The 17761-nt window shown below is 46.8% G+C and overlaps 1 protein-coding gene across 4 annotated transcripts in view; it reads right to left on the bottom strand.

Moving 5' to 3' along the window:
• The window catches only part of ephb2b (eph receptor B2b), a 126671-nt gene that overhangs the window by 39430 nt on the left and 69480 nt on the right, over window positions 1-17761 (bottom strand). The gene's annotated exons all lie outside the window — the stretch shown is intronic.

The following is a 17761-nucleotide window of genomic DNA, read 5'->3' as shown; positions in this document are numbered from 1 at the left end:
TATCACACGTGTGCCAGAGGCGCGCTTCTAAAGCTCAAGCGGTCCAGCAATGACACTGTGAGCATGAGCAATGAGCGTCGACTCCTGGACAAGGCTCTGCGTTTTGAGTTACTGAAGCACAGCGGTGCCCCCCAGACATGTTTAGCGTCCCACTTCCCGCTATTAGTTCACTGAAGAGGAGATAGAGAGAGTGCGAGAGGCACATGAATAATCACCCTTTACTGTGAAACGCAGTGTGTGCCACGGATCTGGAAAAACTGCCATTTACCGGGAGGGTAAGAGCCCTCCCACAATCCTTCACTCGTCACCTCGGATACCCTCCATCCCTCTACAGGCCTGGACCCATTCCCAGAATGCACTGCACCTGTGCCAGAAACGTGTCAAGTGATGTTTTAATGTTGGAGCCGGCCCAGCATTCTCCTGCTCTCATCACGCCTCTACTCTGCATCTGTAAGAAAAGACCTCTGCAGCCCAGCCCATAAAAATTTCACAGCGCCGTGTTTAAAAGTGGGTAAATGAGCACTCCCCAAAGCCAATGAGCAGAGACGGGCTAAAATGAGAGCGAGAACGTGAGAAACAGAAAACATCTCAGCCCCACCTGGGGGTGCAGAAGCCGGCCTGTTTACTTTTTTACTCTCTGTGAACGTGCTCTCTTTTATCAGCCCTGTGTGTTCCGGGCCGGCAGCACAGAGGCTCTGCTCTGAGCTTTTACTCGCATCTGGAGCTCGACGCCTCACTGCCCTGCCAAGACGTTTGAAAAAAAAAAAAAAAAACGAAATAAAAAAGAACAAGGCAAACGGCATCTGGACACCTATGTGCTGTTTACAGGTCCTACGCGAACTTCAGGGACTAACAGCAGGTCGAAACTTCCGCCAGGGCACCGTTGCTGTATCTGGAAGACATCTTTGAGGAAATGTGTGATGAACAAGCGCCAAGGAAAATGTCTGCATTAGAGGAATGTGAAAAAAAAAAAAAAAAAAAAAAAAAAAACAAGAGTCCTTCATACGTCCCAACGCCGGATCCCAATTACAGAGGTGAGGGGGTTAACTGGTGCCCAGTGGCGCAAAAGAAAGAGCAGCTGTTATTTCATTCCAGCGCCCGCTGCCTTTCCCACAATCCACCACTCTCTCACCTTCTTCACGCTCTCTCTCTCGCACTCTTCCGCTTCGAAATGCTTACACTTTCCAAAACACACTAAACAGCAGTGCAAGACCCCGACCTGAAGCGTGACGGGACTCATTCGGCCCGTCCATTATCGAGCCGGAGCAGCTCTCCTGAGCTGACACTCGGGGTGAGCCTTTAGCCCAAACACTTCAGGAATTACTCCCGATGCCAGGCGCGTCCTGGGCCTAACCAAAACACTGAAAATATTCACTGGGGTAACAGGGTCTGCGGGGAACGGATAGGACAGGAAGGTTAGAGCATTACGGACAATATTGGCCATGACATGTTTTTCTTCTTGTTTGATTTATGACAAAAGCGCAGTGCGGAAAGCGAAATACGAGGCCCTCGTGCTCCCCGTCTGCGTGCACGCCGGAGTCGCTGTGCCAGCTGGAGGCCGGTGAGCACGGAGAGCAGTGAAGGAATGGAAAGTTTAAGCAGTAACAACAGAGGAAGGAGCTTTAAAAGGAAAAAGGGTGAGAAATGCGGTAGATGAAAAAAAATGCAGAAGAACAGGAAAAGAAATATGCGGCTGCTCAAAAAAGTGAGATGAATAAAAATACTGATATTGTTACACGTCTGGCATCACATGGCACTGTCTTCACTAACCGTGAACAGTGCAACATCAGTTAGACCAGCGGTTCCTAAACCCTTTCTCCTTTTTCCAATAGAAATTATATTTTTAAATCACCTTCAACAACAAAACAGCTGGGATCTTTTCCACAATTCACAACATTAGCAGATATGTTTTTTTTTTTTTATGAAAGCGCAGCGCAGAGGAAACAGATCATAGTAACGTCACCAAAAATAATTATCATCAGGCACTGAAATCCATGTGAAATGAGCCAGTTTTATATCTGGCTTCCATAACTTGATGTGAAACATCACATTAGACAGCCAATCACCATCTCAGCATGTGCATGCAGCAAGTTTAGGTATTGTAAAATAAATAAATACATTTCAGCGTTTGGAGGTAGGGCTGTGCAATATGGCATAAAATTCATATTGTGGTATAATTTGAAGCAAAGGCAATGCGGCAGGAAGATGTATAAAAAAATCGTTTCAAAATTTATTGTGCAAATCAACCACAATTACCACTTACCAAATCAACCAGAAGTCTGTAGAGCTAGCACAATGTTTGATGCCACAGAGATCTGTTTTTGCTTGCACGCTGACATTGCCGTGCAATTTGGGCATTTTGACTTTGCAGGAATCGGGGACTTTAATCATGCCTTTAAAGTCTCTCCACTGTTTTAAAAGTCCTTGCCTATGAATACGGTAATAGCAATTTCGGTGTAATTTCGCTCCACGGCTGACTGTGCTGAAAGACTGACTTGGCATTTGAATCGACACACATGCACATCTCTTGCTTTCAAAACTGCTATTTAATGTAATTAAACACTGCGATACACATGTCCTGTCTGCAATCTCTTCTTGGGAACCCTTCAAAATCATTTGTACTTCGTGTATTCTGGAGGTCGATGATGCAAACATCCAGTTACACACCTGTGAGAGAGCATACACAGCTCACAGCAAAGCACAAAGAGTTGTGCTGAGTTAAATGTTTGATTACACCATTCAAAATGTTCTTATTATTGCAGTTTGGACACAATGACCCCCCCCCTCAGACTGAGATAGATGCTGCATATCCTAAACGGGCTACTGTCATACAATGTGAGGAGACTGTTTAACTGCCTAAGCGTCCCCAAGCCAGCACTGTGGTTGCCACGAGGTCAACTAGCAACCAGTTACATGCACATAGATTTCCTTTATAAATGGAGTGAGCTGAAAAGACCAACGTGCCACAATCATGTTGAGGAGAGGGAAAGTAAACAGCGAGGAGCAGGGCCAGACTTCCGAGGAGGGTCGGGTTGCACCATGACGGGTGTACAGAATGGGGGCTGGTGGCAGTTCTGTGTGGAGAAGACCCCGGTCTCCATGCCTGGCTCGGCTGTCTGGCAGTGGGCTGTGACCTCTCATGTCTGCTTCCTTGCTTCCAGATGGTCTCGCTGGAGTGCATTGTGGGAACTTTGTCAAGCAGCGAGGCACTGTACCCCAACACAGCATCGGCTGCGCTAAGTGCGGAGGCCCCTGGCCGGGCTTTATTTGAGTGCGGTCCCCGAGGTAATTCCACTGCGGCGTCGGGGGAGAAGCGAGCTGGCTGGTGTCAGATGTAGCCTCGGGAAGAGAAACGAACTGATTAAAAAGCAGATTTGCGCTTTGATTTCCGCCCCTCATCCAGATGGGTACCGTTGAGCCGTTTGATCGCAGCCTCTCTTTCAGTCTCCTCCCCTCCTTCCTTCTCGGAATGTACAAAGGACTGACACTTTGTTTTGTTTGTCGCATTAGAACGCCAGTCGTCCCTCCAGCTATTTGTGGTAATTATTGAAAGGAACATTCATGGTTGGCTCTTGATTCTTCCTGCATTCTTTTTTTCTTTTTTTTAAATAAGGCATGGAATCTTTGTGGTATTTTCGCAATTTTTGTTGCACAGTGCAGCCAAAATTCTTCAGGTTTTGTTTGTAAGTCAATCTCTTTTCTTTCCAAAAAAACAATACTACACAAATGGAACACAAAAATTTGCCTTTCCTTAAAAACTAAACTTATAGGCCCACTAAAACCATGGTGTGGGTTGGCACAGATATACACATTTCTATTCTGTCGCTCCTAATTAATTTCGATTTTTTTTTTTGGTCGGACTATTAGTGAATTCTGTCTCAGACATTGCGGTTTCTGTCAGGCATGATGAAATCCTCCATTAAGTGTTAGAGAAATGACATGGAGAATGGTTCTAATGGAATAAACACTTCACCATTAATTTTGCTGCAGCCATGTCAAAAGGGCCCAGATCACCTCAAAATGGTTACAGGCACATGAATAAAAAAAAAAAAATTCAATTAAATAAAAATGGGTCGTTACCTTTCTGAGACTGCAGCTCATAGCTGGGCTTGACCAGACACTGAGACTGGCTAGTGTTCAAGCAGTTCTGTAGCTTTGTGTTTATTACTTTTAGTAATAGCCGCCTTCAGGAAAAGGGGGGGCATTATAAATGGTAGTTGTTGGGCTCAGTGCATAAAAATTGCTTTGTAGGGGCACAGCGCAGTGAAAGAGAACTATGTTTTTTTTTGTGCTCTTTCGTAATGTAGGCAATTTGTTCGTTATTCCAAGGTTTTCCAGAGCATTTTAACCCCAGTTGATTTATGGGTGTGGAGTAGTTGATTTTCAGGGGAGGTAGGTGTTGGCAAGTGTGTCTGGGGCCTTTTAGCTCTTCCATCATGGATGCCACTCTGTGCTCGGTACCCACAGGGCTGAAAGTGAAGGCCAGACCAGCTATTGAGAGAATATAACAAAAAAAACTAAACCCAAAATCACACACATGTGCACTTGCACACACACACATACACACATGCGTCCCCAGAAACCCCCACTTGACAAAATGGCCCCATTGTCTGTGATGCGGGGCGGCTGTGGGTCCCCCTCCTGCTCCCCCTCTCATCCATTCAGCCTCACCAAATCCACACTCACACTGCACCATTTAATGAAAGCTGCATTAAAGAGGGACAAGGGAGAGAAAGGTGTGAGTGTGTGTGTGTGTGTGTGTGTGTATGTGTGTGTGTGAAAAGGGAAAAAAGAGAGTCAGATGCAGGGATTTGTTAGCACAGCAGAAAAAAAAGTGCTGAAATCATGGAAAATGCACCGAGTCACTGGGATTTGCTGTAGGGTTGAGAACGGGAGGAAAGGTCCCATTGTGACCGGCAGCGATACAGAGTTCAGACCAGCAGGTCACGCGGCTCTGCAGCTTTCAACGGAGCAGCGAATCTCCACCTTCATTCCACCTGCCCGGAATACTAAAATAAATCCCACAATCCCTACATCTGTCAGTCAGTCCATGCTATCTCCTCGCATAGAACCACTGATAAGCTCGAGTCGACTGAGGCCGATCCTTTCACCTCGGCTCTTTCGTGAGAGAGAGAGAAAGGGAGAGCGAAAGTGCTCCTTTTGGCACAGCGTCAGAAGGCCCAGGAATTCAATTAGGGCCCAGGCCTCACCAGCTAATTCAATCAAGACTGTGTGAAAGCAATTAGACGACTGGCATTCGGCTCACCCCACACACTGGCACAAATTACATATTCATTTCCCTCTCTAGGTTTGCTTGTCCGATGCAATTAACATGGCTGGCTCCACGCTGCCTAGCGCTCAGGGACAGGAGTTGGACCCCAGCCGTTCCGGGGGTCACCGTTGTCAGTTATCGGCTAAAAGTCAGGGTAGGGGACGGACGTCTGAACGTGGGCTAATGGCCGCCGGCCGAGCATGACTCTGTGAGCGACTCACAGGTAAGTAGGCTACAGGACGGGTGGGGCGGAGGAGGCAGCTACCGCCTCCGGGCGCGGTGTCTGCTAATTAGCACTCAGCACTGGCCTCTTTACACTCCGAGCTGCTGCAGGTTACGGGGGCACTGATAGAAACGGGGGTACGCCGTAATGACAAAGAGCCTTCATAACACAGTTTAAACACCTCTGAGATTACAGTCTATTTTGATATGATGTTGCTAGCTTTGTGCACGTGGAAACAGGCCTCCAATGATTCGCTCAACACAAATATAGCACAACCACTATATCAATTTACAGGTTTACATTGTGGAACAAGGTCAGTTGATGTAAACTTTCAGATAGGTAAGCTTTTCATACAAACGAGTAGTGGACTCCACAAAAATATTTTAGACTGACTAAAGTGACTGGTAGGTCATGAAATAAAAACTAAAAAAAAGATTCATAAAGGGCCAAACTTAAATGGCCAAGTTTCTTAATACAATCAATTATTAAGAATCATAATATTTTTTTAGATGCACCAGAATCCGTATTTTGATGTCTACAATGTTCATAATATCTGGTCCTGCTCCTTACTATCTGTAGGCCAAAAACAGTCAAGATGACTGAAAAGCCATTTTTAAATCATCTAAATTTATGTCTCATTTCGTCATCAAGGACTTCATTGTCTTTAGGTCACGAGGTCGCTGGGTGCTGGGAATAAGTGAACTAGGACTTTTAATCATTTCTAATATGATTTATTATGCTGCCGTACAAAGAAACTAAAGGAAAACAAATATTACGCAACAGCCGAGACTCTTTTTCACTATTAGTCCTCTTTTCAGAAGCGAAATCTAGCCTTGCCGTACATCAGGAGACAGTTCTTGGGATGATGCAAGTTTGAGGGACTGTGTCAAGCGCAGCGCTTAGCGCAGAGTTGAAGAAGTGAATCAGAGCATAGATCAGGGATCTTTCTCCACAGGGTCTCAGAGGCCTTCTGGCGCTTCTCTAGCCAGGATGCAATAATTCTTTGATACACTTTTTTTTTTTTTTTTAAATCCCTAAATTTGTAAAGCCTTGTGGTTAAAACAGCCAAACAGAGTCTCTTCTATTTCAGCCAAGAAATACCGCAGCCTCTGCAAAAGTTTTCAAAGACATTTGGGTGGCCCCACCCCCCTAATGACTTCTCTCACGTTTTCCGCACGGCTCAGACCTCTGGTTACGCCAGGCTCCCATTGCTTCAGACACTAACCGAATACTTAACTTGGGCTCAGGGAGCAATTAATTTTTCTTCTATCCTTCCCCTGACGAGGGCAAGAACCCCGTTGCTTTCAGTGTTCATTGGCCGTAAGGATTGAAATGGCTGTTTATAAATGCATTAACTGCAGGATCTTTCGGCTAGAGCCACGTTTAAGCTGAAATCCATACAAAAGGCTTGAACGCACACGTTCACTGCGCAGTTAAAGGCACTATAAATGTAGGTATTTTAACACGTTTAACAAAGCTTCTTTAGTTTATTTTAAGGAAATGCATCGAGACGGTCATTTTGGTTTTGAAAAAAAAAGCTTGTTAAACGGTAACGTGTTTACAGCCTTCCATGGTGGAAAGTGTGCGTGTGAGTGTGTGCGCGTTGATGGAGTGGTAACTCAGTATCAGGTGCTTTAGCCACGGCTCCTTTACAGTTGTCAGACAGCTCCTCAGGCAGGATCGGCTGCCCCAAGATGCCCAGCGGGGAGCAGTGTGGAGAAAGATTAGGTGGGCTGACGGACTGTGTGTGCATGTGTGTGCGCGTGTGTGTGTGTGGCACGAAGAGAGAGGGACGACCCAGAGGAGGAGATTAGTGAGAAATGTGTGTGACACCTGGGAAATGAGTTCTCCAGGGCGGCCGGAAGAGTTGGGGCAGAGGAGAACACCCACAGGCAAATGGTGCAGGCCCCCTCCACACACACACGAGTTTGGTAAGGAAACGGACAATCTGGCCTGTTCAGGCGACTAGCCAATTAATCAAATACAGATCATGTCTCCCATCAATCTGAAGCAAGAACGTATTACCAAGTCAGAGTAAGACGCAAAACTAAATGTTAATATTTACCTTTACCTTGCCTACAAATGTGAATAATGTAGTTTCCAAAGGCTTAAAAACGTATTAGCGGCAGGACATGTGAGATTAATGAATGTTTATTGATTCATACCCTGTCTGAGAACAGGCATTTGTGCCTTAGACCACTGAGAATCATGGTAGAATGTTGATAGCCGAGTTGAATCTTGCATCATTCCGTTAACCAGTAACCAGTTTAACCCCAAAGTCACGCCCTTATCCTGGCGGTGCTTCAGGGACTGTAATTAGTGAATGGTTATCTAAACGGGTGTGATTGTAACGGTAATAGTAAAGCCTCATTTGATGCGTGACCTTGGGCTCCTGTCTGGCACAGCAGGGTTGAGGACAAAGGCAAGGTGGAGGAGGTCGTGCAGGGATAACGGCTCAGCAAATGAGCCTGAATAATCGAGGATGCAGGGGAGACAGCGTGACGTTTCCTTGGCGAGGGGGGTACTGCGGCCGCTGAGTCGGTAACATTGGTAGGCCCTAAAAAGCTTGTTATCTTCCCTCGTTACCTCCATAATGTCCCACAAAAAATTACACAAAGCACAGGCACAGTTACACCGTCTGTCCATGTGGAAAACAGGGAAAACAGAGAGTTTGTTTCCCAGAAGGCTTTGGAGCGAGAGTTAAGACTTCTTGTTAATGATGAGGTTTTCCTACGCGTCTGATAAGAACCATGTGTCAGTGACGGACACCAAAAAGAAAGATGAAAGGGGGGGGGTTGCTGGACCTCCGCAGCAATGTCTGGAATTTTCACAACAGAAGACTTGGGCTGTGTCCACACTTATGGAACTTTGTCCTCCCCATTTGCGACAGATTAGTATTTTAAATGACGGTGGGAACAGAAAAAAACCACAGACAGTCTGACATGTTCAATTCCAGTTCAGGCCGCTTTCATGTATGGTACTAATGTGCATCTTTTGCATCGATCACATTCAAAATAGCTCCTAATTGCACACTGGAATAAGATGGGTCATGCAAGAAATTAGAGCATTGCTCTGCTTTTAAAGTTGCTATGACCACCACAAATAAATAATTCAAAATGAGCACTCACTCACATTCCTTAAGTTGTGGCTGCCACACACACCTATAGCTACAAACAATGCAGAGATGCCAATTCACCTAATGTGCATGTCCAAAGCCCAGATTTGAACTCACAACCTTGGAGGTGTGAGGCCTCGTGACTAACCACTGCGCGCTGTGAACCATTTTGCCGCATTCACCCCAAAAAATATATAACTGTGCACTCATTGTCTGCAACCTTGAACTTCCACAAGGGCTAGAAAGCATTAAATGATCAGCCATCCCGAATCCAATTTGAAAAAGCTTGTTTAAGCAGGAGGATCACCTGCAGGATACCCCACAGGGGAGAGTGCGGGAAAAGCCTAACAGGGGGAGTTATACAGGTGTTCGGAGGAGGGAAGGCGGTGCTTGGAAGATGCCATTTGAGAGAAGCTGGCCGTCAGTCAAAAAGGGTCTCGCAAGGGCCATCTCAGAAACGTTCCCAATTACCCCATCTGAGCTCCAATCAGAAGGCAGCTCCCAGGGGAGGTCTCTGATGTCTCAAGGTAACAAGAGGAATGGGGAAAGAAAAAGGCATAAAGGGGCTGAGAAATGAGCGGCCAGTCATTGTCCCCGACGGTTATGCACGGGGTTCGTCCGGGTGCCCGGGATGTGGGAGCGAACCTTCGTACGGCTGCGTCCGTGAGACGACTGCTTACGTAATGCCGTTGTCGCTCATCTCCGATACGACGTGGCTTCACTTAACACAGAGTGTTTGCGATGAAAGGACAGGGTGGAGTGGAGCTAGCGATAGCGTACACTCCTGCTGCAAGTCGACACCGGGGGCTGCCATTGTGTCCCGTGGTCTTACCGCGATCTGCGCCGCGAACAAAGACCTTCTTCAGGCTGCCTGTCAATGGCCACGTTTTTCCCTCGACCCGCTCAGGTTTTTGGGCTGCATGGGAGAGAATAGGGGATCTGATGACAGGAATGATCTCATGTCAGGATCTCTCGGGCTCTTTGTAAGCTGCACAAAAGACACGGGATCTCCCCCTCCTGCCCAATGGGCTTGTTGTAGCCCCGCGAGGATTAGCATGGAAAGCACTCATCCATAGGGCTTTTCCTCAATGAGCGCTAATGTTTTAGCACGGCGAGCAAAAGGATCGCGTCGCCTGTAGGTACTGTTGGCTTCGCGAAGGCAGGGAAGCGGCGGGGAGCTGGTGATTCATGCACTATTTCCAAAGGGCCGGTTAGCGTTGTCTTTACTCCCCGGCTCCGGATCAATGTGTTCAAGGACTTTATGAGTTTTGACTGTGCCTGTCAGAACCTTGGCCCCCAAACTCCAAACGTGCCCTTTTCTCAAGGACAGGCAGTTGCCAGGGCAACAGGAGCCGTTGCCATGAAGGCCCTCCCCGGTCCGGCATGCATCTGGTATTCTGGTCAAAGGCATGCTCTGTCTCTTTCAAGAGGCAGGCGGAGGTGGAGGGGCTCCTTTCTGCTAACCAAGGTGTCTGCAAAGCGCAGGGAGCAGACAGAAGAGACGCAAAGAGCACAAACTATAGGACGAAACTCAGCTTCTGCTGGAACAAGGAGGGTGGAAGGATGAAAGGGTTGTATCCTCCTTTCTTCTCCGCCTTCACTGTAACACAAAAAGAGCTTCTTCTCAGGCTTCAGGAGAGAACAGCTCAAGAAAAAAAAACAAAAAAAAAACAGATGCTCTCCACAGAGATTCACAATTATGTGATATGCCTGTTACACACTTCAGACCCCAAGGCATAAAAAGAAAAAATCAATTCCACTCACAGCATTTTTTTTTTTTCGGGTCTACACTGAAAACAATGGCTGATGCGCCTGTCGTCTCAGTGGGGGACAGTGACACGGGGGAGCGATGCATTGTAAGACCCAGCAGATGCCGCTTTGTAATTGACAGATGCTGCCACGGTGGACAAAGACCCCAGAAGGGTCCTGGAGCCGCATCCGGTGACAGCGGCTCCCCTAGGTGGAACTGGACGTGACGGACAGGTAGCACTGTAGCGCAGAGGGTCACACACATAAACTCGAACCTCAAATAAAAGTGGATCCGTCCCCAAAAAAATGGATCTGAGGTCCCTTATGTGGGTGTGCAAAACCGGGTATCGTGTTCATTAGCTTTATCCTGTGTCTGCCCGCACATCCCCGGAGTGCGTTTATTTGAGATCATATCTTTTCTGACCAAGAGGTTTTTTTTAACGAGCCTGGGGGGGAGTCGAACCTCCATTATCTATTCAATCTTCAGCTGCAAAAACGCAACAGCTGCACAAATCCTACCAAAACACACAAGAAGACGGGCACACACCACTATGCACGTGTTAGGTCTGGTTGCTTACAATTCAGCGTGTGCGCTGGCCTTTGGACTGCATGTAATTACGCTTTATTGCAGCCTCTATCATTCAGACGGGGCTCTATCGAAAAGATTCAGGAGCTCTGGCAGTGTTTTTGGCATTTCATCATAAAAGGGAGCCTCAACCTCAGCCCTTTCTTTTGATTCATTGCAGAAAGCTAATGGAGTTAGCATTGACGTACAAACAACATTCAGGAATGTGCTCTTTGTGCAGAAAGACGCTTCGCCGTGAGACGTGAAAGGTCCAGAACTTCCCTAAAACAGATTTGGGGGCGTAACAATGATGAACGCGCCACGGAGAGCTTGTGCCAAAACAAGCCACCCGAGCACAACCACAAAACCAAGGTTCTAGACAGACAAAGACAGCCGGAGACGAACGTCGATCTGCGACGTTTAGCCAGCTTCCCTGGGGCTATTACACCTGCGCACGAGCGGCTGCATATTGTTCAGCCGTGATTCATGGGAGCGGTTTAATGGTGCCTACTCAGGGGGTGGAATACATTAAATGGCCTAATCATAGATCCACAGCAAGGTCGAGCCACAGCAGATCCGCAGCGAATGAATACATCAATTAATTAGCTTTTAAATATGTGAATGATGTTTTTTTGGAACTGGGGGGCTATAAGCACGCTCTACTGTTTGTCTTGCTTCTCCAAATGTCTCCACTCCACAACTGTCTCCTTAACCCTGTTACAGGAGGGGCTGAGGCGGCCAAGCAATCCCCATTTGTCCCAATCAATGGAGGCAAACCCCGGGGGTCAGGGAAATTAAACGTCCCCCATTCGCGTGGAGATGTAGGGAGAAACGTTTTTTCTTTCCCTCCTTCTTCTTCTTCTTCTTCTTCATCCGAACATTGGGCACGGAAGGGGATGTGTGAGGCCTCCGTTGCTATAGCAACATGGCTGCACCGCCACTCCATGTCCCCTCCTTATTTGTTCGTCTCGCCTGTGGGAACAATAGCACCTCAGAGTGTGGATCGGCGTTATTTACTCACTGTACAATGCACACAGAGGCGGCTTGACTGGTTCACGCTCATTTGCGTTATTAGAAAACTACTTGTTGGTCTGACAGACCATGGGGAAATGGCACGACACTTGAAAGAAAAAAAATCATTAAATTAAAATGTGGGACAAGCACGATGAAATCCGTTCCTCGGGCCAAACAATAAGTCTCTGTGTGGCGCGTAGGTGTGTCTTTTCATAACCAGGGAAAATAGGTTAGCTTGTGCATGCTGCATTCCCCACGGAACTGATATCTTCCCAAAATAATACAAGTCAGCTTCATACTTGGCAGGAGCGCGGGACTGGAGGCCATGGCTGACAGTGTGAGCAGCCTTTTGTTTGCACTGCTTTGGCAGCTTTAACCCTTCCTGCACTGAAACACCATATGCATGGGGTTTCTCTAATGCCAATAAGTGTCATCAGATGCAGCACAGAAGCACCTTCTGGGTCGAGTAACGCTGCATGTGCGGGCATGTTTTAGATGACGCCGGCGCGATGGCAGTGGTGGGATGGGACAACACTAGCAGCAGGTGGCTAGGTGCAATGCAGTGCCTGGCCAGTGTCGCCCCTGAGGGTCTAAAGGAACCTGTAAAGGGGGAGTTGCCGTGACAACGCTGGCCAATGCCAGCTGAGCAGCGGTAGCTGGCTGGCTGGATGGCTAGGTGGCTGAGCGGGTGATTGGGTGGGGGTGCACAAATGAAGTCATTCACAGATCACTGGTGGTGGCGGGGTGGGGGGCATCTTTCATGAGATTGCATCAGCACCCCTTGATCAGCGTGCAAGAATTTCAATTTAGAGAGGATAATTTCATGTGACTGATCAGTTTCCAGCCTTTGTGGTTTTGTGTTCTTGGTTACCACGGAGACCTATAAATACCGCAGCAGAAGAAGCATAGGCCTACTTAACACAAAAAAATTGGACATAATAGAACGTGAACTCTGAGATTAAGAGTCCGAGTGCGGTGGGGAAGCCAGGAACTGCTTCCAGCAGACTGACGTAACTCGGGCCTCCCGATGGGTCAAATGCCTGCTTATCAGCACAACTCACAGGTTACGGCCAGACAAGCTCAATTAGCCAGCACTTCAGCTCTGTTTGCCATGGTCCCGCTTTCAGCACACGCCCCATATCAACAGAACCAGGGCGTCGACAGACACGCTGGCCCCACAATGGCCCGATTGTGGCCAGTGCTGAAAGCCCAAAGTGTGGCGAGAGACAGGGGCAAGGACCCCCACTCTTTTTGTCAACTGTATTGAGATGAGGGACTCAAGATGTCCAAAGCCGATGGATACGTTCGAGAGCACAACTAGGGTGCTGATGCCTGTTGATACACATGCAACAACATGCTAAATGTAATGCGGAAATCTTGCCTCCGTAGGATTATGGCTGGACAATTCATCACATAAACAATCTGGATTCACGTCAGACGTCTTTTCTGAATGAAGAGCTGCAGAGATTCTGATGCATTCATATTACAACACAGAGGTCCATAAACCAAATGCCCCATTCACCTTACACTGCCCCTCCACTCTTCTCTTTATGAAAAGCTTGACGTTAATAACACATACAACATGTAATACAGTTAGAGTGACTACAAAGTGTTTTAAAAACCATCATGTATTCCAGTTATAACCATGACATTAATTACATTTGATAAAAGAGTGTTTAATATTTAATATTGCAGGGATGAAAGTCATAAATCTCCCTGTTTTGTACAGCTCTGTTTGTAATAGTCTGATATTTTGTATAAATGTTATGCTGCTTTTTCAAACGTCTGTAGTAACACATTGTTTAGCCATGAAGGCTGGTTTTGAACAAGACATGTCAAGTGTGTCTTTAGTGCATTGACATTCACTTGGCATGCTTGAAATGAATCTGAGAATCTGCTGTAATATAGGAATAAAACTCAAATGCTTTCATATCGAATAAATTGCATTAAATTGCATTTCAACAACCAATTAAAAGCATGTGTTATATATCTGTGGATGGGTCCAGACTAATGGACTATAGTGTATGTAACAAATAGCAGTTCAGAGCACCAAATGTATAAAATGTATCAAAAAGGTGCATCACTGATTTAAATACACAAACTTTCACACTCACTGTAAACTGGTTAGTTACTGACCAGTTAATCCTGATTAAATTAATAAATGAAATGAAAGAAAACCAGTGCAGTGCAGCCCACAGGAATCTGGTGATTCCCGTTTCTGGGATCACCAGAAACGGGAATTCTTCCGTCTCGCGGATCACAGCGTCGGCACCAGCTCCCCATAACGTTTAACTGACAAGCAAGACAAATATTTCCCAGAAAGCTTCCGGGGGCGTCTCGACTGGAGCAGCTGCTTTCTGCGCCGCGTCAAAGTGCATGTTTATGGAACACAGAGGTTTTTTTTTGAAGTGCCTGGGCCTCCATCTCCCTCGATCGCTCGCTCCTTTCTTCATTTTTCCCGCTCTCATTCACGTCCTTTGATAGCGCACAGCGCCTGGCCTTCTTGTATTTCTGCGTCTCAGCTACTCCAGACAGGACATTTACATTTATAAGCAAGCTATGCAAATCTGTTGACAGATCGCTGGAGTCGGCCCAACAGTTAGGGGTATTTTTATTCGCCAAACTTGACAGTGACATTTTCGAACCGAAAGAAAGAATGAAAGAAGAAGAAGAAGGGGGGGGGGAACAATTGCCAAAAATGCATCCTTTAACACAGATGTCTCGCTGCACTCTGCACTTACTTTATTTTACCCCCTCTTCTCATTTTCCTAGCTGCCATCTTGAAATAGTGTAATTACGCCGGGCCCTGGCCCTGAAAGCGATACACTCTGGGGGTAAGAGCATTCTCCGCGGCCTCTCGCTCGGCCCGTGTTATGGCTCCGCTCCTATCCCGGGATAAAACGCCACTCTGCCGCCTGACACCGAACACTGGTTCCGCTGCCGGGATGAAAGCCACTGCTCGGGCTGCAGCGCGGGAGGCGTCTGATGCCTCGGCTCCACCGGAGGGAGTTGCCAAGGCACCATGATGTATTCATTAGATGGAATTAGCTGTGCATAAATAGCGATTACCACACGCTGAAGGTATGTCCGCTTCTGTTTTAAAAAAAATTTAAAAATTACCCAGTAGCCGTGCGATTTGGGGTGCGGGTTGGGTGCCGGCTGCATGCGTATCTGTGCCTAATGGCGAAAAGAGGTCATTATGTGCAAAACATATCATTAAGGCGGCGCGTCCCTGAATCAATGGCTGACACACTATTTATGGAACAAGGTCACGAGGAGGAGCCGGGGAAGCTGTACGGGGAGTGAGTGACATCATCAAGGCGTCTTTACACAAGCCCACGTGCTTATTTTAGATGCAGATGACTTCCAAATGTCTTCCCGACTCAAGGCTTCTTTCCGTCAAGACTGAGAAATCCCCTGCCGCATTTGAACGTGCCACATTCTATTCGGCGTCAGAGTTGAGACGAGCCTTCACGTACTTTGCTGTGAATTGTCAAATACGCACAGAAAAGATGAAACGCGCCGAGGGCCCGCTGCGGCACTCTTTAAAAAGTCATACGCCAAGTCCCATATCAAAACAAGATGTCCAGCTCTAGCCGGCGGCAACAGCGCCTGAGACCAAAGCATGGAGGGCCTGCTAGGCAGGCTTCTTTGATGAGCGGGAGCTGGTCAATAATGCTAATGCGCCGTCCGAGGCCCCGGCAAACACATTCATCACAAAGCCGCCATGGCTTCGGACAGCAGCACAAATGCCGGGCCTGGCGCAGATTCCGGGCCATTCGAGGGGCGGACAGGGGGTGGATCGGGAGAACAGAGAGCATATGCTATTGCTCCGCTTATCGCAGCCTTTCTAACAGCTAGCTAAGTCCTGTGTGTATATCTGCGCGCGTTGGCGTATGCACCATTTCTGTCATCACCTAAGGCAAAATGTCCAGATTTACGACGTCTGCCGCGATGGTTCTGCAGTATTTACACTGCATGTACACTGAGAAAAGATTATTTTCAGTATGATTAATGCGGAACAGGGACTCCCAGAGACTACCTTCCAGACAACATCATCGGGAGTCAACTCTCCCAAGCCTGAACCATGTTGCTGATAACCTCAAGCTGTGGAATAGAGCCTAGTGCTCACAGCCAAGGAATTTAATTGTCCGGCAAGAGTAAAGCATCATGCCGTGTGGGTTTGAAGGAAGGTCTATAATGGCTGACGCCGCTTTCCAACCGACCTTGCACAGTGTTTCAGTCCTTCTCTCTGGTTTCATCAAAAGTCTTTCGCTTTAAGCACTAAAATGAGTGTTGATCTTGGTTTGGAAGATGCCAGAGGCCTGAACAACATGCTCATTAATAACAAGGCCTTGTCCATTCCATGCGTTCCTCACTCCTAAATCAGAGGGAAGCGGTTACAGTTGGGCTTTTCTGCTAAGGAACGCAAGGCCATCCTGGTGAGCCGCTGTGGTGCCATGTGAGGTTCTGCTGGCAGAACGACTCCCAGAAAAGAGCCACTTCAGCAGTCAGAGCACTCCGCCTCCTGCCCTGCAACCCCTTCCCCCCGCCCACACACTAACATCCTCCAATCGCGGCCCCGCATTCGGCGCCGAACAGTAGATGGTGAGCAGCCCCCGGTCTTAGATGGTGCTTTCGATAGCATGTTTACTCAGTCTCTCCAGTCGCCTGGGTCGACTCGTGCCTGCCAGCCGGAGCCGCCACCCTCTGACCTCCTCTCTGAGCCCAGCAGAAGGCAGGCTTCGGCACCAGCTTCCCAGTCCTGTGGGAGAGAGTCCAGGCCCCATACACCACACTGTCTTCCATCCCATCATTACAAACTGTGCATTATCGTATTAGTCTAGGAATGTTCCTTCTTGTGTGAAAGGAATACTGACTCTCACTGTGGTTGGCCAATAATGTCCATGAGCAGAAAACAGCCCAATTCACAGAGCTAAAGTATGTCTGTTTGTTACGCTTGCAATTAACCTGAAGAAAAATGAACCAATTTCTGGAAATATGTCTTAACTCATAAAGCAAGGGCATTTAGATTATTTCCATCACTTTATTTTATATGATGAAACTGACCAATATTTTTTTACCATAATACCCACCCACAATGCCACATTACACCTTAAGAACAAAAATAATACTGTAGTTTAATTTAGTTAGTACTATTTTACATACAAGTAATCCACACATGAAGAGTGCAGATAACAGTCACATTATATAACTATTTATATAATTATTTCTGACATTGATTTAATTAAACATATAATTAGTAGTACTACTAATTATTATTAGTAGCTGTAGTTTTTCCTAATAAGCAAATTTATATATTGTAGCTTGATTTGTGTTGGTGTAATAAAAATTACATTATTCCATAATGGTAAACGAAATAGTATATGATGAGTATTACAATAAATTCTAAATACACATTTAATGCAATAAGTAATCTTATGCTAGGGAACAGATTAGTATTAGTTTAACTACAATTTAAGGACTACTTAAGTGTATTATTTCCAAAGAATTGAATCATGCAGCTTTTTCACAGTTTCTGCTTTCAGACACCCCTGCTGCACAACACATTTCATTTTCCACATGCAAACAATCCTCCTTGTGTTCTGACTAAATGACAGTGAAATTACTCCAATTACTGCACGCAGTCAAACAGTGTTTAGGTGTAATAAAGCAGGAAGTGGGGAGACCAGTCAGCTGTGGCCAGAAAACACACCTAGCTGACAGACCGGGGAGGATAGATGCGTTGTATAACTGTAAGCATCAGACTGTGATGGGGGGGGTTACACAAGCTCTTAAAATAGAAATGTTTTAGCATGTGCT

This window comes from Denticeps clupeoides, chromosome 12 (assembly GCF_900700375.1).
Source record: "Denticeps clupeoides chromosome 12, fDenClu1.1, whole genome shotgun sequence".
Taxonomy (NCBI): domain Eukaryota; kingdom Metazoa; phylum Chordata; class Actinopteri; order Clupeiformes; family Denticipitidae; genus Denticeps; species Denticeps clupeoides.
The sequence above is the reverse complement of the archived record's forward strand: the minus strand, read 5'-3'. Positions and strand labels throughout refer to the sequence as shown.